The following is a 22,344-nucleotide window of genomic DNA, read 5'->3' as shown; positions in this document are numbered from 1 at the left end:
TTTTTATACTGGTAAATAATGCTTCAAATGCATGCAAATATTAATCCCTTATTTTAGTGTAATGAAACGTCCAATAATTTGTTATATTTAAGAACAGGTTTGAGTATTATAATAATAAAAATAATATATAAAGTCCTTGGAAGAAGTTTGTTTACATTTTAAATAGTTAATATAGGAAGTTATAATCCTAAGATACAGCACCAGTCATAGTAAATTAGAATTGTTGTAATACGAAGGACAACTTTAGAAGACTGAATAACAAAGGATCTTTTATCCTGCTACGAGACTCCCTGCTATTATACCACTGAGTTATACCTTCATTTACGACATAACCCTTCTATCTCTCTCGCACATTCTTTTTAAAGCATACTGAAAGGCTCATATTTCGATTGCACACGTCTACAAATTGTAACCTATGCAGATACTGGTTGTGAAGTTTTGTAATTATGTACACCAATTAAAGAAAGAAATTTATATTTTGTTGTCGACTAGAAAGTGTATTTAATCTAGTGAAGGTCCTCTCCATTTCGGAACCTCAACAGTTTTTTTTTTATAAAATAATAAATTTTATGAAATTAGAATAATTATAAAATAACCAAGAGGATTTATTTAGTGTTCTTAGTCGACTGGATTTTTATTTTTAATAATTTAAAATGTTTGTTCGTAAAACTATATTTTATTAAAAATAAAATATTAGAAATCAATCTCCATCACGCATTTTTTTGATATATTTTTCACATAATTACCTTAATTATCAAATCTTTTTCAGGAAATTATAACGTTTTATCGCTATTTGTCAAAGAAAATCTGTTTTATATTTAAAATCTTTATTTATTTTATGGAATTTGCTTCCTTGTAAAAATAAATATTCCTTCTGGTTTGCAATTATTAATTCTACGAAGTTAATTAAACGTGCTTTTATTAAAGTCCGGAAACTGAACGATATGAAAAAAAATTGTGGGGAGCAGATAACAAGGTAAAATATAACGACATAGATTAATTAACCGTTACTCAAAGTAGTTTTGACATAGAGCAACAGAAATTTTTATATATATATATATTTTTTTAAATTCATGATTTAACTTTTACCTATAACAACCACTTTCCTTTTTAACTGTTTTTTATTTTATTTCTCTGATAGTAATTTAATGGAAAAAATGTTTTATTAGTTTAATAATTAACATACAGGATCCAGAGTTTGGAAATACTTTTACCAAAATAGTACTTATTTCATTTATATTTTTGTTTATGTTATAGAGATTACATCTTTATTACAACACACAAAGAACTTTATTTAAAAAAAAATCTATAATATTAATCAATCGAAATCATTTACTTGATTTTTTCTTTCTTCAGGAATAAATTAATAGAGACTCTTAGTTTAATCCATGGTAATTCAGATAATCTATCTTATTAAGTAAAAATTTAACTATTTTATTATAACTGGATTTTTTCTATAGTTTTAACTTGCTGATTTTAACGTATTTTTTATTCTATACCTTTACCTGCTTACAAATAAAACACTCTTGCGCACTTCTGTGCAAAAAGACTTTTTGTTTGTGTCTCCCATTATTTCGCAGTCAGAAACGCACTGATTTTCAAAGTACAACGCACTACATACGCTGGATTAACGAATAGACCGTAACAGTTACACCAAGCATCAATTTTAAACTCACTCACTCACTCACTACTGTGACTCACTGCATATACGCGTATGAAAAATACACCAATACCAAGTCAGCATAACCTCAAATTGAGGTTGAGCTGTCTGTTGTCGACGTTAAATCGAACGTAACTCACAAACGAAACAACCAGTCCTCATCAAACTTTCAAGTGCACAACTTCAAATACACTACCACAGCATATCTAAATTTTAATGAAATCGACTAGGTAGTTTTGGAAATCTTTGAAATATAAATTTTATATACGCATATTTATAAAAGGATATTTTAAGTAAATGATACTTTCGTACTCCTAGTACCCCATAACGTAAAGAAAAGCAAATCTCACCCAACAATCCCACCGTGCGACCGTAAGTAATACCGTACTTTCTTCGAAAATTCGGTAATACATGTAAGTAATTTTTGAAGAGTATTTATACACAAATTCAATTTGAAAAATCTTCATAAATCTATAACTACTGAAGTTATCGAACTGGTACTGTTTTTATTCCATGATCCAGAAAACGAAGGACTGTTTGAGTCAAACGTAAAACTTAAAATTTTTTAAAAGTAACAATTGTTAAAAATCAGTACTTTCTTTCTGTTCCCACGTAAAATAAATTCCTTTAATTAGTATGCATCTACTTCTTTCAACAACAATCAACCTCCACCATTTTACTCAAGGTTCACATTCGATTCAAACAAGCGTTAAATCACATGTCTAGTTGTACAGCCGTTTTTATTTCATTTACTACCAATATAGAAATATTATTTTCCCTAAGAGACATCACCTCTGAAATTAGAGTTTCTTTTGTTTTAACCACAATATCTCCTAAAAATAATGAATAGTTTTTCAATTTTTACTTTTCCGACTAGATAGCGTTATAACAAACCTACAGCTCTAGAAGGGAAAGTATTATAATCGGTCCAATTTGACGATATGCGGTTTTCACTGGATCTTGACGTTTTGAAACCTAAGGAAATCAAAACACCAAAAGAGCCGGATGGAAATTTTCTGGATGTTGACGTTCGTATGTATAGGTGTAGTATGTTCGGTGTTGGCCTCTAAATCACCTTATGTCTCCAGAACTACAGAACCGATTTTAACCAAACTCGGTCAGATTATTTCTACATATGGGGCATTGATGCGATTAAATTTTCGATTTAAAAAGTCAAGGGGGTGAGGCTGTAGAGCAAGGTTACCCTCAGTATCTCGAAATTTCGCCTAATTATGGTCACATATTTCTTAGATACATTTTTTTACAAATAAAAAAATAATACTATTTGCAATAAAAAGTTATTTTACTGAATTTTCATTGAATTTATATACTGAAGTACTCAGATAAACTCCATTGTTCGTTTAACTCCACCGTTTTTATAAACAATTAATATTCGTAATTCATTTTACTATTAAGTCAAAACTGTGGGAAAAATTTTAATCCGGTTCAAACCAAAGGATATTTTAAATTAGTGTTCATTTAATATTTTTAGTGATTCTGAATTAACTTGCATAAACCATTACGTGAATAAAAAATAGTCATTTAAAGATTGTTTTTGGATTAAGGATGGTTTCATTTATATAAAAAAGTAATAAGGGACGTTATCCATATTTTGTAATAAAATAAATTCAACTTTATCCGTAAAAAAAATAATGTTGTTTTTTTTGACAATAAAAAGGAAAACAAAGAGAACACCCCGAGTTTTTATTGATTTAAATAAGACCTTATTACTGTTCATTCCTGCATTTGATTAATTCGAGGGTCAATCAGTAATTAAAAACACAAATAGCTCTAGATGTTAAACAGGTGGTAAGAGGGTTATGTTCTTTCAGAACAGAAAGTTGGTTACCATATGATGACTTTTAATCAGCTGCTTGAGTAAAATTGTTTTGTTTGTAACCTGAAAATCTTATTATACGATCTCGTATCGTCTTGAAGTTTGCAAATTAATTGAACAACACGCAGTGATCCGTTATTTGTCTTTCAAATGTAAAAAGAAGGATAACATTAGTTCTATATGACCAAACAATACGAACAAAGTTGTATAAACCGCAAAAATTTTTACAAGCGGGTAGAAAAATCTGAAGAGTTTTGGACTTCAGTGACTGACAAGCACTGTTGTGGACGTCCAACTGAAGTTTTGACTCCAGCGTCCAACTCCAGCGGTTGAAACAATCATAGACTCTCTCCTCAAAAAAGACCGAAAGATTGTAGTTGAGGGTATAGACGAAAAACTACAAGAAAATATCTATACTTTTCATAATATTATTCCCGACAAGCTCGAGTTCTGTAAAACGAGAGCAAAAAGATTTCAAAAGTTGAAAGATCACCATAAGGAGACAAGACTTGTATACAGATCTGAATCAACGGTACCAGCAGGAAGATGAACAGGAATTGCACAGTTATCTAACTTATAATGAGAACTGGATTCACCATAATGAACCGCGATCAAAAAAACAAAGCATGTAGTGAAGCACACCTGTCAAGAAATAATTCCGAACCCGACCGTCTGTAGAAAATATCATGATGACAATCTTTTGGTTGCAAAAGGGCCCGGTTTTGGACGATTTTTTAGAAAACCAGCAAAAAACAAACAGCACATACTACTGTGACATGTTTTAACATAGTAAAGACAGTAGCATTGTAAAACGCCCTGGATATCAGTGCAAAGGTATCACTCTGATTCACGATAACAGCTGGCCTCACACAGCTAAGTTAACTGGAGAAACCATCAAAAAATTGCTACGGGAGGTACTACCCCATCATCAATACAATCGTAACTTAGCTCAGTCGGATTTTCACTTGTTTTGTCCACTCAAGGAGGTGTTTCGCGATAAGAAATTTAATAGCAATGATGACGTCAAATGAAATATGCTGAATTGGCTTCTATATAAAGACAAAGATTTCTATCAAAAAGCATACATAACATGATTCAGAGACGAGACAAGTGTATTGATGTTGTTGGACATTATGATGAAAAGTGAAAAAAACTGTCACACTGATTAAATACATCGTCTTAGCTTCAGAAATTAATAGACAACTCTTATTTGGAACTGGGTTACAGGTTATATTTTACTCATTTTATTCATTTTTAGTCTGTTTTATTTACTACATTATTTTGTTTAATAAGTCAAAATATCTATATTTTACAGTGATTTCCAATGTTGTTTCTGTCCCCAGATGTTCAACTCCTATATGAATAAAATGGGATAAATTTAATTTCTATTATTTAGCACTTGGCCGTTCATTATATTTGATCATATGCTGATTAAAACAAGCTACCGAACTGTAAAGCAGTTTTCAATAAATTTAAATTTTATCACCGACAACTATACATTAGAACTATTAACGTTTACGCAATGTAATATTTAACTAACGTGCAAATCTATTTGCAGAATTGCACACAAAACATTTTTATTAATCATTTTCTTAATGTTATCATAATTATTAGAGACTATTTCAAATTGATTAACAAAAATTATTTACCTTCAACTGACGTTCCTAGCAAGACGTTTTATACATAATGAACGTTTCTACATACAATGTTCCTAATCAGATGATAAAAGTATAACAATATTAAAAAAATCCCTTTCGGCACCCAGAAAGGCAGAGGTAGATTTCATCGGTGCTAAGTAGGGGTTACAAAAAATGTCCATCTTAAAATCAAGAAAAACTGCAAATTTACTCAATACGACAATAATTGCATATGAAAAACGTTTCACATGTTTAGCATCAAGCTCCATCTTCTTACAATTCCAGAATCATGTAGATCATCCCTTGCTGTAAGTGTTGGTCATATCAAAAATCGTTTCAGACAAATGTTTTAGGTAATGTTTAGAGGATTAACGACCGCTTTAAACCGATTCGATACTGTGCCTATTAAGGGAGGTATGATTCTTTTTTTCTTCAAACCCCCATATTTTCAACCCCCTTGACCAATGGTTGGTGATATCAAAAAAATGACTTATATAAGTTTTAGGCCTTATCCAAAAAGTAGTAGAAACTTTAAACGAATTCGATATTTTACTTAATAACAAACTTATAGCGATTTTTTTTCTTGGTCATTTCTTACCGTAAAGTTTGGTGATATGAAAAACTGTTTGAGAAAAAGGTTTTAGGTAATATTTAGTGGACTAATGACCACTATAAACCGATTCAATACTGTGCTTATTAAGAGAGGTATGTTTTTCTCTTCAAAACCCCAATTTTTCCACTCCCTGGGCCAATGGTTTGGGATATCAAAACTTACCTAAGTTTTAGGCTCTTATCAAAAGAATAGTAAGAACTTTAAACGAATTCGTAATTTTACTTAATAAGAAAATTATAGCGATATTTTTTTTTTCTAAAAAGCCCCCCCCACCATAACTACCCCAGGGTCTGATTTTGGCCGTTAATGAAGTCGGCCGAGATTTTGGGACGAATTATTTTTAAGGAACAATTTGAAAGTGACTGGTGCAAAATTACGGCTGTTATGGAGTCCATTAATATATATATATAAACTTTTGGGGTCTGGCGGATGTGAAACGCGAAGATATGTCGAAATTTTCTGAAAGTCGAAACATGATACCCATTACAATAGGTAGCTTTCTTATGAAATCTACCTAAAATGTCTTTTTATACAGGTAATATTTATTTTTAATGTGTACTTTCGAGGGTAAATAACTAATCATCACATGTTTCTGTTGATTAGTTCGTTCTACCGTTGCCTACATTGATAGTTAAGTGCAGATCTGGACAATGCATTTGGAATGATCAATTTTATTTCATAGAAAAAATAAATCATAAAGCAAAACGGGAAAGTAGATATGACCTAATGCGGAATAAACTTTGGATTTTTCATAAAAAATTCAAGATAAATAATTAAAAATTTTCTTAAATTCCAGCAAAATTTACAATAAATATATCTCTGGTTATGGAAATATATTTATTTTACAATATAAAATCTATAAAAATAATAATGAAATATATATTTGCATCTTGTCTCACCGAATTAGTACTCTATTAAAACAAGTGGGTTTTTATTTTTTTATTTAAACATATAATTATTTTAACAATATTCTTATTTGTATAATTTACTTTTAGCTTTTACTGTACATTATTGTTTTGCACTCTTGTACTCCACCCACTGGGAGAACAGGTTACGCCCAAATAGGTCATCATTACTCTTAACTTTAATAAAATAAGTTAGTTCTACATTTCGAGTAGTACTCATTTATAGCTTTCATTCTGGATTTAATAAAGAATTATTTCATTCGGAAAGGACGATAGGAAGAAACAGTCGAATATCACATAAAAAAATTGTTTTATCTGTTAGGATTAATATTAAGTTGTTTCATATATAAATTTTATGTTTTCTCATCCAAAATATTTATTTACTCAATTAACTTATTAACGACAGGCGGTCATCCCATTACCATAATACGATAATCAGTTTATTCCATTCCTTTTTTATAATTTTAATATTTTCTGATGAAAAATTAATTTTTTAGAGTGTAAAAAATTGCAAGGTTGTACCGGACTGCAACCCAGAACCTCACTGTTAAAAGAAGAGATGCTACTACATCGCTACATAAATTATATAAAGTAAAATAAACAGATTTAATTATTTTAAAAATGGTTCACAAAAATTGTGTAACAATAGTTATAAAATCAAATATAATTGGTCGAAAAGTTATAAAGAAACGATTTCTTAAAAGGCGGAAACTATATGTGGTCTTAAACATTTTAAGAAAGTACGATTAAATATAACTTTAAGAGTTCTTAGCAGAAAATATATTAATAATTATTATTATTATAATAACACCAATTTATCCGGATTATTCTTTGTGATACACCTGGATAAATAAGTAAACTTTAAAATGTGAAAATTAATCATGGTGTAAACATTTTTTATAAAAATAAAAAATTAATTACAAATTTATTTTAATACAATTTATTATTTGTTATAAATTCATTATTTTTATCTTGTATAAAGATCACTTTCTATAATTACATTTTTATTTTTTGCTTTTCCGAATTAGAATATTTTGATTTTATAAATGTGTAGACAATCTACTGTTTAAATAAATTATACATATTATTACTCTTTATATGAAGGTAATAATAATCATTCCTGTGTCTATTTATTTTAATAGTCGTGCTGTCGTAATAACAAAAGTAGCCCCACTAACATTTTATAAATATCAATTACTATTATATTATCTATTTTATAAAGGGAGAATGTAACTTCCTTTAGATTAATAAAAACAAAATCCCCAAAAAAAAGAAGGTGAAGGTCGATGGGTTGTAGTGGATAGAACATTAAAAAAAAGATAATAAAAAAAATATACACTACAATAAAACAATTTAGAGCATAGCAACCATCAGTTTTTTGTTGAGACTTCTGATCCAGCTCCCCCTCTCTGACAGCATTTAATCTATTCATCCCCACTACTAGATTTCTTTCACCTTATATGCAATCTACATGCCACTATTCTTAACAATAAGCTGTGAACTGTTCGGCGGTTTGTATCTTAGGAGAATTTTATCTTCTTTATAAGATCGTGCGTGTGTAAGAATAACCAATAATAAAATAATTTTCCTTAAAAAAAATTTAAATTGAAGTAGATCTATAAAACATTCAACTAAAAACCTATAAAATTTGAACTATACAATTTTTATAGTCATTTAATCTAAAATAATATTTTTTATTTAAAATGAGAAAATTATATGACGAACTGTAAGATGTAAGCAATAAAACTGAAGAAAAGGATAGGTTATAAAAATAATTTAATTTTACGAAAAATGTTTATTTTTAGTGTGTAATCGTAAATTCAAAAACCATTATATATTTGACAGGTTAAACGAAAACTAAAATAATTATTTTTCTTTTATTTTTACATAAAAATACAAGATTTATATTAAAATTAACATCTAGACTTGAAAGAAAAGAAATTTAGTTTTCTACCAAAATATTTACAACAGAATCCTTTACATTTTTTATTACTTACAAATTCTGTTCTATTCCCCTTTTAACATTTGTTACAATTTACATACAATATGGTTTCTTCTCTTTTTACTGTCAACATAGATTTTTTTGTTATTTCTCTATATCTATAATCAAAATAATTGAACGTCAATGTAGTCCCCTAATCTAGTTTTTTCCATTTTCCCTTCATATATTTGATTTAAAATCTTTTCATTATATAATTAATCCTACTTTTTCTATTTAGCTTCCAGAACTACCGTAAGGTATTACTTCACAGAATGAATGAGGATGATATGTATGAGTGTAAATGAAGTGTAGTCTTGTACATTCTCAGTTCGACCATTCCTGAGATGTGTGGTTAATTGAAACCCAACCATCAAAGAACACCGGTATCCACGATCTAGTATACAACCACCAAAAAATACCGGTATCCACCGATATTCTTTGATGGTTGGGTTTCAATTAACCACACGTCTCAAGAGTGGTCGGCCTGAGTTTGTTCAAGACTACACATTTACCAGTACAGTTACATTACTCCGATAAGTTGCTAATGATATCAGTTGTTGATGCCAAGTTGTCAGTTGTTGACTAAATAAAAATATTTAGTTAATCTAAATATCTTTTAGTATTGTCCTAAAATTATCCATCATTTAATACAAAACTATTGGTTTATTATTATTATTATCTCTTGTCTTAAGATAATATGTATTGATTACAAACACGAACATGATTATAATGTGTCAAAAGTAAAACATGAATTAAACCTTATTGTTCCTCATCATATTAATCATAATATCATATTGATTGTCTCTTTTCAGAAAAGAAAACTCGAACATTTTTCTGAACCTTTGAAGTAATATCTTGCAGTCATCACAGTACAGCCCGAATAGTAATTCCAGAGTGTTGTAAATTAATGATTCACAAGAATTCAAAATAAACAATAAAAAAAGAAGAAAATTTTCAATGATGCATTTGGAGAAATAGTTAGTAAATTGATGGGGAAAACTGAATAAAAAATTCAATATTTTACCTATATTATAAAGTGGGTACGCTGGTATGGCAAAAATAAAAGTCTCAAGTATAAAAAATGCTAAAAATATCCCTTTCGGCTCGCCGGAAGGCGGAGGTAGATTTAACCGGTGCTAAGTAGAGGATAAAAAAAATTTCCACCTTAAAGTTAAGAAAAACTTCTAATTTATTCAATACGAGATTGGTTGCATGTGAAAAAAGTTTCACATATTTAGGATACGACAAGCCCTCATCATCTTACAATTCCAGAAAAATGTTGGGTGTTAGGTAAAAAAGTAAAAGGTAAAAAAAGTGTTAGGTAATGTTTAGAAGACGAACGACCACTTTTAACCGATTCGATACTATGTCTATTAAAGAAGGTATGATTTTTTTGTCTTTAAAACCCGATTTTTTCCACTCCCTTGGCCAATGGGTTGGTAATACCAAAAAACTTTACTTAGATACGTTTTAGCCCATTATTCAAAAATTAGTAGGAAATTTAAAGGAATTCGATATTTTATTTAATAAGAAAGTTATAGCGATATTTTGTTTTTGCGAAAAAGCCCTCCTATTTCTATCCCCATGGTTTGATTTTGCTCATCAACGGATTCGATTGAGATTTTGGGTCGTTATATTTTATGTATCAATTTGAAAGTGATTGGCTCATAATTACGGCAGTTATTGTGTCCACAAGAAAGTGAAATATATATGTATGTATATGTAAACCTTTGAGTTCACGGTGGTTTTTGGGTCTGGGGATGTGGAACGCGAAGGTATGCCGAAATTTTCCGGAAGTCAAATCATGGAACCCGTTACAATAGCTTTCTTATGAAATCTACCTAAAAAATGAAAACATTTCCAAAACGTAAATATAATATCATATTTATAAGTTTTCTACATTTCTTAAATTTAATTGTATTTTAATTTAAATAAAAGTTATTTGTTAGTTTTTTTATACTATTTATTTTCATTAATTCTATTAAATATGAAATTAGAATGAGAATCTAAAAATAATAGAAATTTCTTAGTAAGAAGTTGAGAAATGAGAAAGCCGGTGTTGGTAGATGGTTGCAACTAATTTATTTACACAAATTTCAGAAAGGCGTCTCGGCCTTTCATCCGGAAGCCCCGGGTTTGAATCCTGGTCAGGCGTGGCATTTTTACACGCTACTTGTCATTCATCTTATTCTCTGAATCAATACCTAACGGTGGTTCCGGAGGTTTATATAAAACTAAAAAAAAATAAAAACTTTTGATATATCATTAAATTACGATTTTTCGCATTTATCGTACGTTTGAAAACTTTTTAAATGAAATATGAAAAATGTAATAAATTTTTTTATCAGAATCACCTTCTACATAATTTAGTTTTTTTATTTATTTCGTATAATGTCTAAGTTTAAGGTTTAAGTTCAATCAGAATTACCTTCAATTTTTTTTGATAACTAGCAACAAACATTATTTAATAAAAAATATATTGTTATTTTAAATAGAATAAAATTAAATGAAAACAAAATTGTTAAATTTTTTGAACAAGTAAGTATTTCTACTTACTTGTTCGTATTGTTAGTATTGTTAGTATTTTAACGGCTACCTTTCGGTAATAGTTAAAATTAATGATCTACATTGTTTACTTATTATATCTTGTATTTATTACAAAAATTTCAAAAGCGAAATAAAAAATTATAAAAGTTGTTACAGAAATTGAAGTAAAAGGAGTTTGAAAAAACATACAAGGTTTCTGTAACAAATTTCTGCAGAATGTTTTGCAGGCGTAATTAGTACGATCTTATGTACTGTCCTTAGTATGACCGACCTTATTTACTAACCCACAATAAAGAGTGACTCATTTTTTTTTATAAGGTTATGTTGCATTAAAAAACATCGAAATTACATGTAAATTACTACTGTGATCACGTTGTCTTAAAAAAAAAATATATATATAAGTCAAGCGTAAAAATTGAAACCACAATAATTATCCTGTGTTTAAGAGAATAGTTGAATATGATAACTCATTAGCTATTCCTATTGTTAAAAATATAAATTATTTATCATGAAAAACAAATAGTTTTTTTTTCAAATGTCACCTAGTATGATGACTTTTTTTTTAATTTATAAGAATTGTTTCTGAAGTAGTACGATAAATTTTTTTGCAAGGAGGATTTCATTTTTGGTAAACATTTTGTTATAAATCGATTAATTGTTTGTTCATAACAAACAATTAATTTGTTTGTTCATAACAAAAAAAAAAAAAAAAAGTTTAATAATATTAAATAAGATTCTTGATCAAAATGCTCGTTTTTTTATTTCAGCCAATAATAAATTTTATAAAAAAACTTTTTTTAATTCAATAATTCACGTGTTGTTTTGTTTTTATTGCCTTATTATTAGAACCATTTTAATAGATACTCTATTACTTCTCATTACAAGAAATACCCGACAGATATCATTATATCTGTCGGGCAAAAATTATATTTTGAATTTATCCGTATCTTAATATTATTTATTTTCTTCTTCTATATAAAAAAAAAAATATTTTAATGATATACCATTTTTTACAAAATAACTAATATTTTGAACGCAAAAGAAGATCACAATAATTTTAAAATATAAATTTTAATTATTTCGTATTCATCACAACAAATAAAGATTAGATACAGTTACTGCCTCCTCTATGAATCATGAGACCTTGTCGTTGGTGAGGGGGCTTGAGTGCTCAGTGATACAGACTAGCTGGATCGAAGGTGCAACCATATCGGAGAGGTATCTGTTGAGAGCCAGACTAAGGATGATTCCTGAAAGAGGGCAGTAGCTCTTTCAGTAGTTGTTAAAGGCGTGAGTCAGGACGACTTAAACGGCCATATCAACATCACTCAGTCGTCTGAGTACTGCGCAGCTGAAAGCAATGGAAAACTGCAGCTGCTTTTTTTCCAAGAAAATGTAGCTGTCTGCATTTTTATATAGCAATGATGGAGGCGGCTTCCTTGGTAAAATATTCCGGAGGTAAACTAGTCCCCCGTTCGGATCTCCGGGTGGGGACTACTAAGGAAGGGGTCACCAGAAAATTAAAAAATAACATTCTACGAGTCGGAGCGTGGAATCTTGAGAAGTTTAAAAAAGGTTGGTAAGTTAGAAAATTTAAAAATGGAAAAAACAAATTGTTAGGGATGTAGGATGTAGGGGGTATACCGAAATGAAATGACTAGCACTAGACAGGGAATCTTGAAGAGCTGCATAAAACCAGTCAAATGACTGAAGACAAAAAAAAAAGTTACTGCAAAAGACAATAAAAATTACACTTAGATTACACTATCATTATTCATACAAAATAAAAAAAAATCATACAGTATGTATTTTAATATATTCTAAATGATTAAAATAGAATATAAAAACATTTACAATTAAAGAATAAAAAATGCTCAATAAACTACGTAAAAAATAAAATTTATCAAATTAAGCTAAAGATTCACTATTTAATTAGTTACTGTTATTGTTATTATTTAATATCCTAAATAATGAGCAATTCTTTGATAAGGAGAGGAGTGGCAAATAAGCATGATCCTTTCCTTTACGCTTGACGACATAATTTATTAAATGCGATGTTCTATAATATCATCAATGACCTTACATTATAATTATAAATACAATAATAATTATAATACAATAATTTTTCTTTAGTCACCAGTTGATCTCTTAATCATAAGTTCCATAAAATTAAATTTTGCTTCAAATATTTTTATGCTTAAATTTAAATGAATTAATTTTTTCATTCTAATTTACTCGTAATTAAAACACTATATAATAAATCGAGTTATATATTTTTGGTCCTAAAAGTTTAATAAAACATTGAAACAATTGAAGATGCATGATTTTAAATAGAATTGTTAATTAAAGGCAATCGATTTCTTATTTTAGTTCAAAAAAATTAACTATAATTTTTTTATATTTTCAAATTACTTTATTTTAGTTTTAATCAATATTTAATGTATTCTTTAACCTCTAAATCTTACAATTTATGTATAATAATTGTATATAACAAAAGGATTACATTAAATATTAAATTTCATAGTGATTTTCACATAGATCAGTAGCAACTTGATTACTAATTAAAAAGTTTAACAATGTGAATTATATTTTCTAATGACTACTTTATAGTTTTAATCAATATTTAATGTATTCTTTAACCTCTAAATCCTACAATTTATGTATAATAATTATATATAACAAAAGGATTACATTAAATATTAAATTTGATAGTGGTTTTCTCATAGATCAGTAGCAACTTGATTACTAATTAAATAGTTTAACAATGGGTTTAAATTTGACACAATTTAGGTTTGGTTTTTTTTTGACATTAGGATCATCAAATATATACGAGACACAAGATTCCTTTGGATAAAATTGAGATTCATGTTGACCAATTTTAAAACATTGAGAATAGCTAATCACAGTATTCGTAAGGACATGAGTAAAATATATATATAAACGGAGTCAAAATCAATCATTTATTAACTTGGGTACGAACTAAATATCTGAATCAACTGTTATTAATCGACTGTTACTGTTGATAGTTAACAATTGTAACAGTTAATTCAAAGAGAACAAATAGTATAAAACAAAATATAATTCTTAATTGGTTATAGTTCCTATAAAAATATTGAACTAGAAGTTAATATTTTAGATGTTTCTTGGGTTTTGATTTTTTTACACAGCTCTAACCATAATGTTTTCCTTTTTTATCCCCAAAATATAAGTAAATATTGATATATTATTCGTATCAAGAAATATTATATAAATCGTTCGAACGATTCATTCATTCGCGCAGTTATTTATTCTTTCGACTTTCGGCTGACCTGCTGACGCGTTCGCGGAACGCGTGGATTTTTAAGTAGATTTCATAAGAAAGCTACGTATTGTAATGGTACCATTATTAGTTTTTCTTTTAAATATCAATATTTTTTTTTTTTTTTTTTTTTTTTTTTGTCTTCAGTCATTTGACTGGTTTGATGCAGCTCTCCAAGATTCCCTATCTAGAGCTAGTCGTTTCATTTCAATATACCCTCTACATCCTACATCCCCAACAATTTGTTTTACATACTCCAAACGTGGCCTGCCTACACAATTTTTCCCTTCTACCTGTCCTTCCAATATTAAAGCGACTATTCCAGGATGCCTTAGTATGTGGCCTATAAGTCTGTCTTTTAGCTATATTTTTCCAAATGCTACTTTCTTCACCTATTTGCCGCAATACCTCTTCATTTGTCACTTTATCCACCCATCTGATTTTTAACATTCTCCTATAGCACCACATTTCAAAAGCTTCTAATCTTTTTTTCTCAGATACTCCGATTGTCCAAGATTCACTTCCATATAAAGCGACACTCCAAACATACACTTTCAAAAATCTTTTCCTGACATTTAAATTCATTTTTGATGTAAACAAATTATATTTCTTATTGAAGGCTCGTTTAGCTTGTGCTACTCGGCATTTTATATCGCTCCTGCTTCGTCCATCTTTAGTAATTTTACTTCCCAAATAACAAAATTCTTCTACCTCCATAATCTTTTCTCCTCCTATTTTCACATTCAGTGGTCCATCTTTGTTATTTCTACTACATTTCATTACTTTTGTTTTGTTCTTGTTTATTTTCATGCGATAGTTTTTGCGTAGGACTTCATCTATACCGTTCATTGTTTCTTCTAAATCCTTTTTACTCTCGGCTAGAATTACTATATCATCAGCAAATCGTAGCATCTTTATCTTTTCACCTTGTACTGTTACTCCGAATCTAAATTGTTCTTTAACCTCATTAACTGCTAGTTCCATGTAAAGATTAAAAAGTAACGGCGATAGGGAACATCCTTGTCGGACTCCCTTTCTTATTAGGGCTTCTTTCTTATGTTCTTCAATTGTTATTGTTGCTGTTTGGTTCCTGTACATGTTAGCAATTGTTCTTCTATCTCTGTATTTGAACCCTAATTTTTTTAAAATGCTGAACATTTTATTCCAGTCTACGTTATCGAAAGCCTTTTCTAGGTCTATAAACGCCAAGTATGTTGGTTTGTTTTTCTTTAATCTTCCTTCTACTATTAATCTGAGGCCTAAAATTGCTTCCCTTGTCCCTATACTTTTCCTGAAACCAAATTGGTCTTCTCCTAACACTTCTTCCACTCTCCTCTCAATTCTTCTGTATAAAATTCTAATTAAGATTTTTGATGCATGACTAGTTAAACTAATTGTTCTGTATTCTTCACATTTATCTGCCCCTGCTTTCTTTGGTATCATAACTATAACACTTTTTTTGAAGTCTGATGGAAATTCCCCATTTTCATAAATATTACACACCAGTTTGTATAATCTATCAATCGCTTCCTCACCTGCACTGCGCAGTAGTTCTACAGGTATTCCGTCTATTCCAGGAGCTTTTCTGCCATTTAAATCTTTTAATGCTCTCTTAAATTCAGATCTCAGTATTGTTTCTCCCATTTCATCCTCCTCAACTTCCTCTTCTTCCTCTATAACACCATTTTCTAATTCATTTCCTCCGTATAACTCTTCAATATATTCCACCCATCTATCGACTTTACCTTTCGTATTATATATTGGTGTACCATCTTTGTTTAACACATTATTAGATTTTAATTTATGTCCCCCAAAATTTTCCTTAACTTTCCTGTATGCTCCGTCTATTTTACCAATGTTCATTTCTTTTTCCACTTCTGAACACTTTTCTTTAATCCACTCTTCTTTCGCCAGTTTGCACTTCCTGTTTATAGCATTTCTTAATTGCCGATAGTTCCTTTTACTTTCTTCATCGCTAGCATTCTTATATTTTCTACGTTCATCCATCAGCTGCAATATATCGTCTGAAACCCAAGGTTTTCTACCAGTTCTCTTTATTCTGCCTAAGTTTGCTTCTGCTGATTTAAGAATTTCCTTTTTAACATTCTCCCATTCTTCTTCTACATTTTCTACCTTATCTTTTTTACTCAGACCTCTTGCGATGTCCTCCTCAAAAATCTTCTTTACCTCCTCTTCCTCAAGCTTCTCTAAATTCCACCGATTCATCTGACATCTTTTCTTCAGGTTTTTAAACCCCAATCTACATTTCATTATCACCAAATTATGGTCGCTATCAATGTCTGCTCCAGGGTAAGTTTTGCAGTCAACGAGTTGATTTCTAAATCTTTGCTTAACCATGATATAATCTATCTGATACCTTGCAGTATCGCCTGGCTTTTTCCAAGTGTATATTCTTCTATTATGATTTTTAAATTGGGTGTTGGCAATTACTAAATTATACTTCGTGCAAAACTCTATAAGTCGGTCCCCTCTTTCATTCCTTTTGCCCAGCCCGTATTCACCCACTATATTTCCTTCCTTGCCTTCTCCAATGCTTGCATTCCAATCTCCAACTATTATTAAATTTTCATCTCCTTGTACGTGTTTAATTGCTTCATCAATCTCTTCGTATACACACTCTACCTCATCATCATCATGGGCGCTTGTAGGCATATAGACGTTAACAATTGTTGTCGGTTTAGGTTTTGATTTTATCCTTATTACAATGATTCTATCGCTATGCGTTTTGAAATACTCCACTCTCCTCCCTATCTTCTTGTTCATCACGAAACCTACTCCTGCCTGCCCATTATTTGACGCTGAGTTAATTACTCTAAAATCACCTGACCAAAAGTCGCCTTCCTCTTCCCACCGAACCTCACTAATTCCTACTATATCCACATTTGTCCTACCCATTTCCTTTTTTAAATTTTCTAGCCTACCAACCTTTTTTAAGCTTCTAACATTCCACGCTCCGACTCGTAGAATGTTATTTTTTAATTTTCTGGTGACCCCTTCCTTAGTAGTCCCCACCCGGAGATCCGAACGGGGGACTATTTTACCTCCGGAATATTTTACCAAGGAAGGCGCCTCCATTATTGGTATGTGAAAATGCAGAGAGCCACATTTTCTTGGAAAAAAAGCAGCTGTAGTTTTCCATTGCTTTCAGCTGCGCAGTACTCAGAGGACTGAGTGATGTTGATACGGCCGTTTAAGTCGTCCTGACTCACGCCCCTAACAACTACTGAAAGAGCTGCTGCCCTCTTTCAGGAATCATTCCTTAGTCTGGCTCTCAACAGATACCTCTCCGATATGGTTGCACCTTCGGTCCAGCTACTCTGTATCCCTGAGCACTCAAGCCCCCTCACCAACGGCAAGGTCTCATGATTCATAGAGGAGGAAATATCAATATAACAAAAATAATTATAAATAAATTTGGATTGTGATGTCAAAGGCAGGTTACTTTTATATGGATTTTAATACTAGATCGTTGATACCTGTATTCTTTGGTGATTGGGTTTAACTTAACCACACATTTCAGTAATGGTCGACCTGAGACTGCAAAAGACTAAACTTCATTTACATTCGTACATATCACCCTTATTAATTATCTAAAGTAATACCTTATGATGGTTCCAGTGGCTAAACAGAAAAAGAGTAAGCGGATTGTAATATCGAGAATAAGTTTTATCAGTAATAACAATTAATATTAAATCAATACACACGTACACCATTAAAAAATTAACAAAATTTAATATTAAAGCCGTAAACTACTAGAAGATATTATTGAATTATTACAATTTAATTTAATAAATGAACATAAAGGAAATTATTAAATTCATTTTAAAAATTTAATAAAATAAATAAATTTACATAAAAGGAAAGAAAAAAATAATTTTTATATTCCGTTAGATTATAATATAAACACGTACAAATTAAACGAAATTAATTAATTATAAAACTCTTTAAAACGAACAGTAAAAGAAAATAGTAAAATAATTAATATAAAATTTAATTACAGTATTTATAACAAAGCTGGTGCTAATAAAATAGTATGCAGAAAGCAAAATTGTAATAATTCTACAGAGAAAGAAAACAAAACTTTGACGAACATTTACATCCATATGAACACGAGTATAAGAAGCAGAAACCTAATTATGCTAATATTGTAAGAGAAAGTAAACATAAATGTTAAATATAGAAATAATGACAAATATTAAAAAATAAATCTCTTCAATAAAACAAGATGGTGCGTGGATTTTTAAGTAGATTTCATAAGAAAGCTACGTATTGTAATGGTACCATGATTAGACTTCCGAAAAACTTCGATATGTCTACGCGTTTCACATCCCTCAGACCCCAAAACAAAAGTTTATATATACATTTATATACGTATATATATATATATATATATATATACACACACACACACACACACGAGGTATATCTTTAATGTAAATACCGCTGGAAAATTTTTCTTCTTAAAGTTGGCGAAACTGTGTCGCTCATGGCCACGCTATTAACGTACACACTGCATTGTTGTCTGTATGTTGTCACGTTGTAGTATCTTTCATTACGTGTGGGTTGTTGTTACTTTATAAAATGAATAGGAAAATCGATGTTGCCGCCGGACTGTGAAATTCGTGGAGTTATAGGTTTTTTAAACCAGCAAAACATTAAGGCGGCTGTAATTCATAGGCAGTCATTTGCTGTGTACGGTGATAATTTAATGAATGAAAGAAAAATTCAAAAATGGTGTGAAAGGTTTAGAAATAACAGAATTAATGTGCGTGATGAAAAACATTCGGGGAGGCCCTAGATAATCACCGAGGACTTGTTGAAAGCGTCGATGATGAAATCAGAAAAAATCGTCCCTCAACGCTGACCTGGCTCCTCTTTTTCCTGATGTTTCAAGAGCTGTCATCAGTAGCATTATTCATGACCATTTAGACTTCAGAAAAATTTGTGCACGTCGGGTACCGCACGTCTTAACGGAACGTCACAAAAAAATCCGAATGGAATCTGCTTTGGAATTTTTGATGGGCTACACAGAAAATGGTGATGAATTCATTAATTCAATCGTTACTGGCGACAAACAAACATGAATTTCGTATTTCACACCAGAGAAAACCGGCAGCCAAGTGTATGGCGTCATCCTCAATAACCAACCAGACCGGCAAAAGTCAAGCCACAGCCATTTGGACGCATATTGATGGCAACAATCTTTTGTGATCAGCTTCGCACTGCTGATTGATTGCATGCCACGTGGAACGACTATAAATGCAGACGCCTACTATGAAACTCTACGTAAGTTACGGAATGCCATTCAAAATCGGCGACGTGGGCCAGCCGCCCACGTCGCCGATTTTGACCGACGGTGCCGTCTTGCTTCACGATAATGCATGTCCACATGCTGCGGGTTCGACACGTGATTTATTGAGAACATTTGGATGGGAAATTTACGATCACCCACCATATATCTGGACTTTGCTCCTTTCGATTACCATTTGTTTGGGAAATTGAAAATGTTTTGAGTGGTAAGCAATTCGCAGGTGACGATGAACGTAACAGTGCTATTAATCAGTGGCTAAATGGACTGGCGGCAGAAGAATACGACGAGGTTATATTGAAGCTGGTGTATCGTTACGATAAATGCCTTAATTCATGTGGCGATTATATAGAGAGGTATGTAGTGTTTAAGAGAAATACAAATTATTTATAAAGTTTTAGGATAAATTTTTTTAAATATAATGTTCTTTACTTAAGATACAACCGTAATTTTGGGCCAATTACTTTCAAATTATTACATAAAATATAACAACCCAAAATCTCAGTCTTATTAGTTAATAGCCAAAATTGTACCGTAAAGGTGGAAATAGGGGGGCTTTTTCGAAAAAAACAAAATATCACTATGACTTTCTTATTAAGTAAAATATGGAATACGTTTAAAGTTGCTACTATTCCTTGGATAAGGACCTAAAACGTATCTAACTAGATTTTTTTTATATTACCAATCACTGGCCCAGGGGGTGGAAAAAATGAGGTTTCGATAACATAAAAATATAATACCTTCCTTAATATACACAGTATCAAATCGGTTTAAATTGGCCGTGGGTCCTCTAAACATTACCTAAAACTTTTATCCGAAACAATTTTTGATATGAACAACCCATACGGCAGGGGATGACCAAAATAATGCTGGAATTGTAAGAAGATGGTGCTTGTCGTATGCTAAACATGTGAAACTTTTTTTACATGCAACTATTGTCGTGTCGAGTAAGTCAGAAAATTTTATTAACTTCAAGGTGGAAATCATTTTTATCCACCTTCCGGCGAGCCGAAAGGGATATTTTTTAGCATTTTAAAGACACACACACACGCGCGCGTGTATATGAACTTTAACACCGGAAAATTTCCATTTTTTTGGTTCCTTAGGTGTCAAAACGTCAAGATCCGGTGAAAACCGCATATGCCCAAATTGGACCGACTTTTTCCTTTAGATCTATAGCTTTGCTATCTAGACGGGAAAGTAAAAAGGATAAAATTATAATAATATTTAAGAGGTTAAATCTATCCTCGAAATTGGTAAATAGAAATTATGTATTTACAGTAAACAATTCTTTTCTATGAAATTCTAGGGTAAGAGGCAATTTTTACAATTGGAATTAGAATAATTTCGGAAGTAAAATCAAATAACTGATGATCGTTAACGGCGGAATATTCTACAATGAAGTTGTACGAGACATTTTTATTTATGTGATGTTTTATCGTTGCTGTAAAACGGATTTTATTGGACAGTTAAGAAGGTAATTTGGCTGAATTATTTACTTTAATTTACTGCGCCTATTGTCCATAAAAACAATAATTTATTCAAATTATTTTAATAAATAGAACACAAAATCTTTTGACAGGATATCGAAAAAATTCGCCTACATAAAACGTTATACTTTTGATATTATGTTATATCAGTATTATGTTCATCTAGTCTATCCAAAATCATCGAAAATGATCCATTGAATTTCAATTAATTAAGTGGTCATACTATTAGGTTACTTCTACAATGCATCATATCATGTGCAATAACCTTCGAAATATTTTTCAATATATATTTTATACAACAATGTACAGTTAATAAATATTTGTATTAAATGCTGTACGAGAAATTATTTCAAGGACATCATAGCAGAAGGATTCAAGGTGAACCTGACATCATCGTCTTCTATCGCCAATTAAATTGCCAACCATATGACAGTATAACAATAACTTTTTTTTTTATTTGAAGTCAGGCTAACCGCAATTTTAATCCGTCCTGATCTGAATAACAAGCGATGAATTCAGCCGTTACTAAATAAAAAATTTACACGGAAAATTTTAACCATGAAAACAATAATACAATACATCCATAATTCATTTATTATATAAGAGAAAAACACCAATAATAATTGTGGGAGAGAAGATTATGTATAACAATATCTTTCGATTAAAAGGAATGAAAATAATCACTGGAATATAATTATTTTTTTCTTTATTTTAATAATAATTAGATTCACTATATAATTAATATAATTTTAACATAAATATTATAATTAATAAAACAAGAGAATAGTCCTACAGGTATTTTAATTACACTTCGTTTAATTGAATTTTATCATCTCTTATCGGAAATTTATTCCACTTAAAAAAATAATACGATTTAATATAGCTAAATTTTCTTTGATATATACCATCTTTGTTTTCTTAGTTAAAAACCAAACATTTTTATCTTTTGTCAGATTAAAATATTTTGGATATTATATACAGCAAGTTGGTAATATGCATTAAAAAATGAAACTTTTTCAAATTCTTGTTTTTTAAGTTAAAATATTC

Source organism: Lycorma delicatula, chromosome 1, assembly GCF_047948215.1.
Source record: "Lycorma delicatula isolate Av1 chromosome 1, ASM4794821v1, whole genome shotgun sequence".
Taxonomy (NCBI): Eukaryota; Metazoa; Arthropoda; class Insecta; order Hemiptera; family Fulgoridae; genus Lycorma; species Lycorma delicatula.
This window is presented reverse-complemented; position numbering follows the sequence as displayed.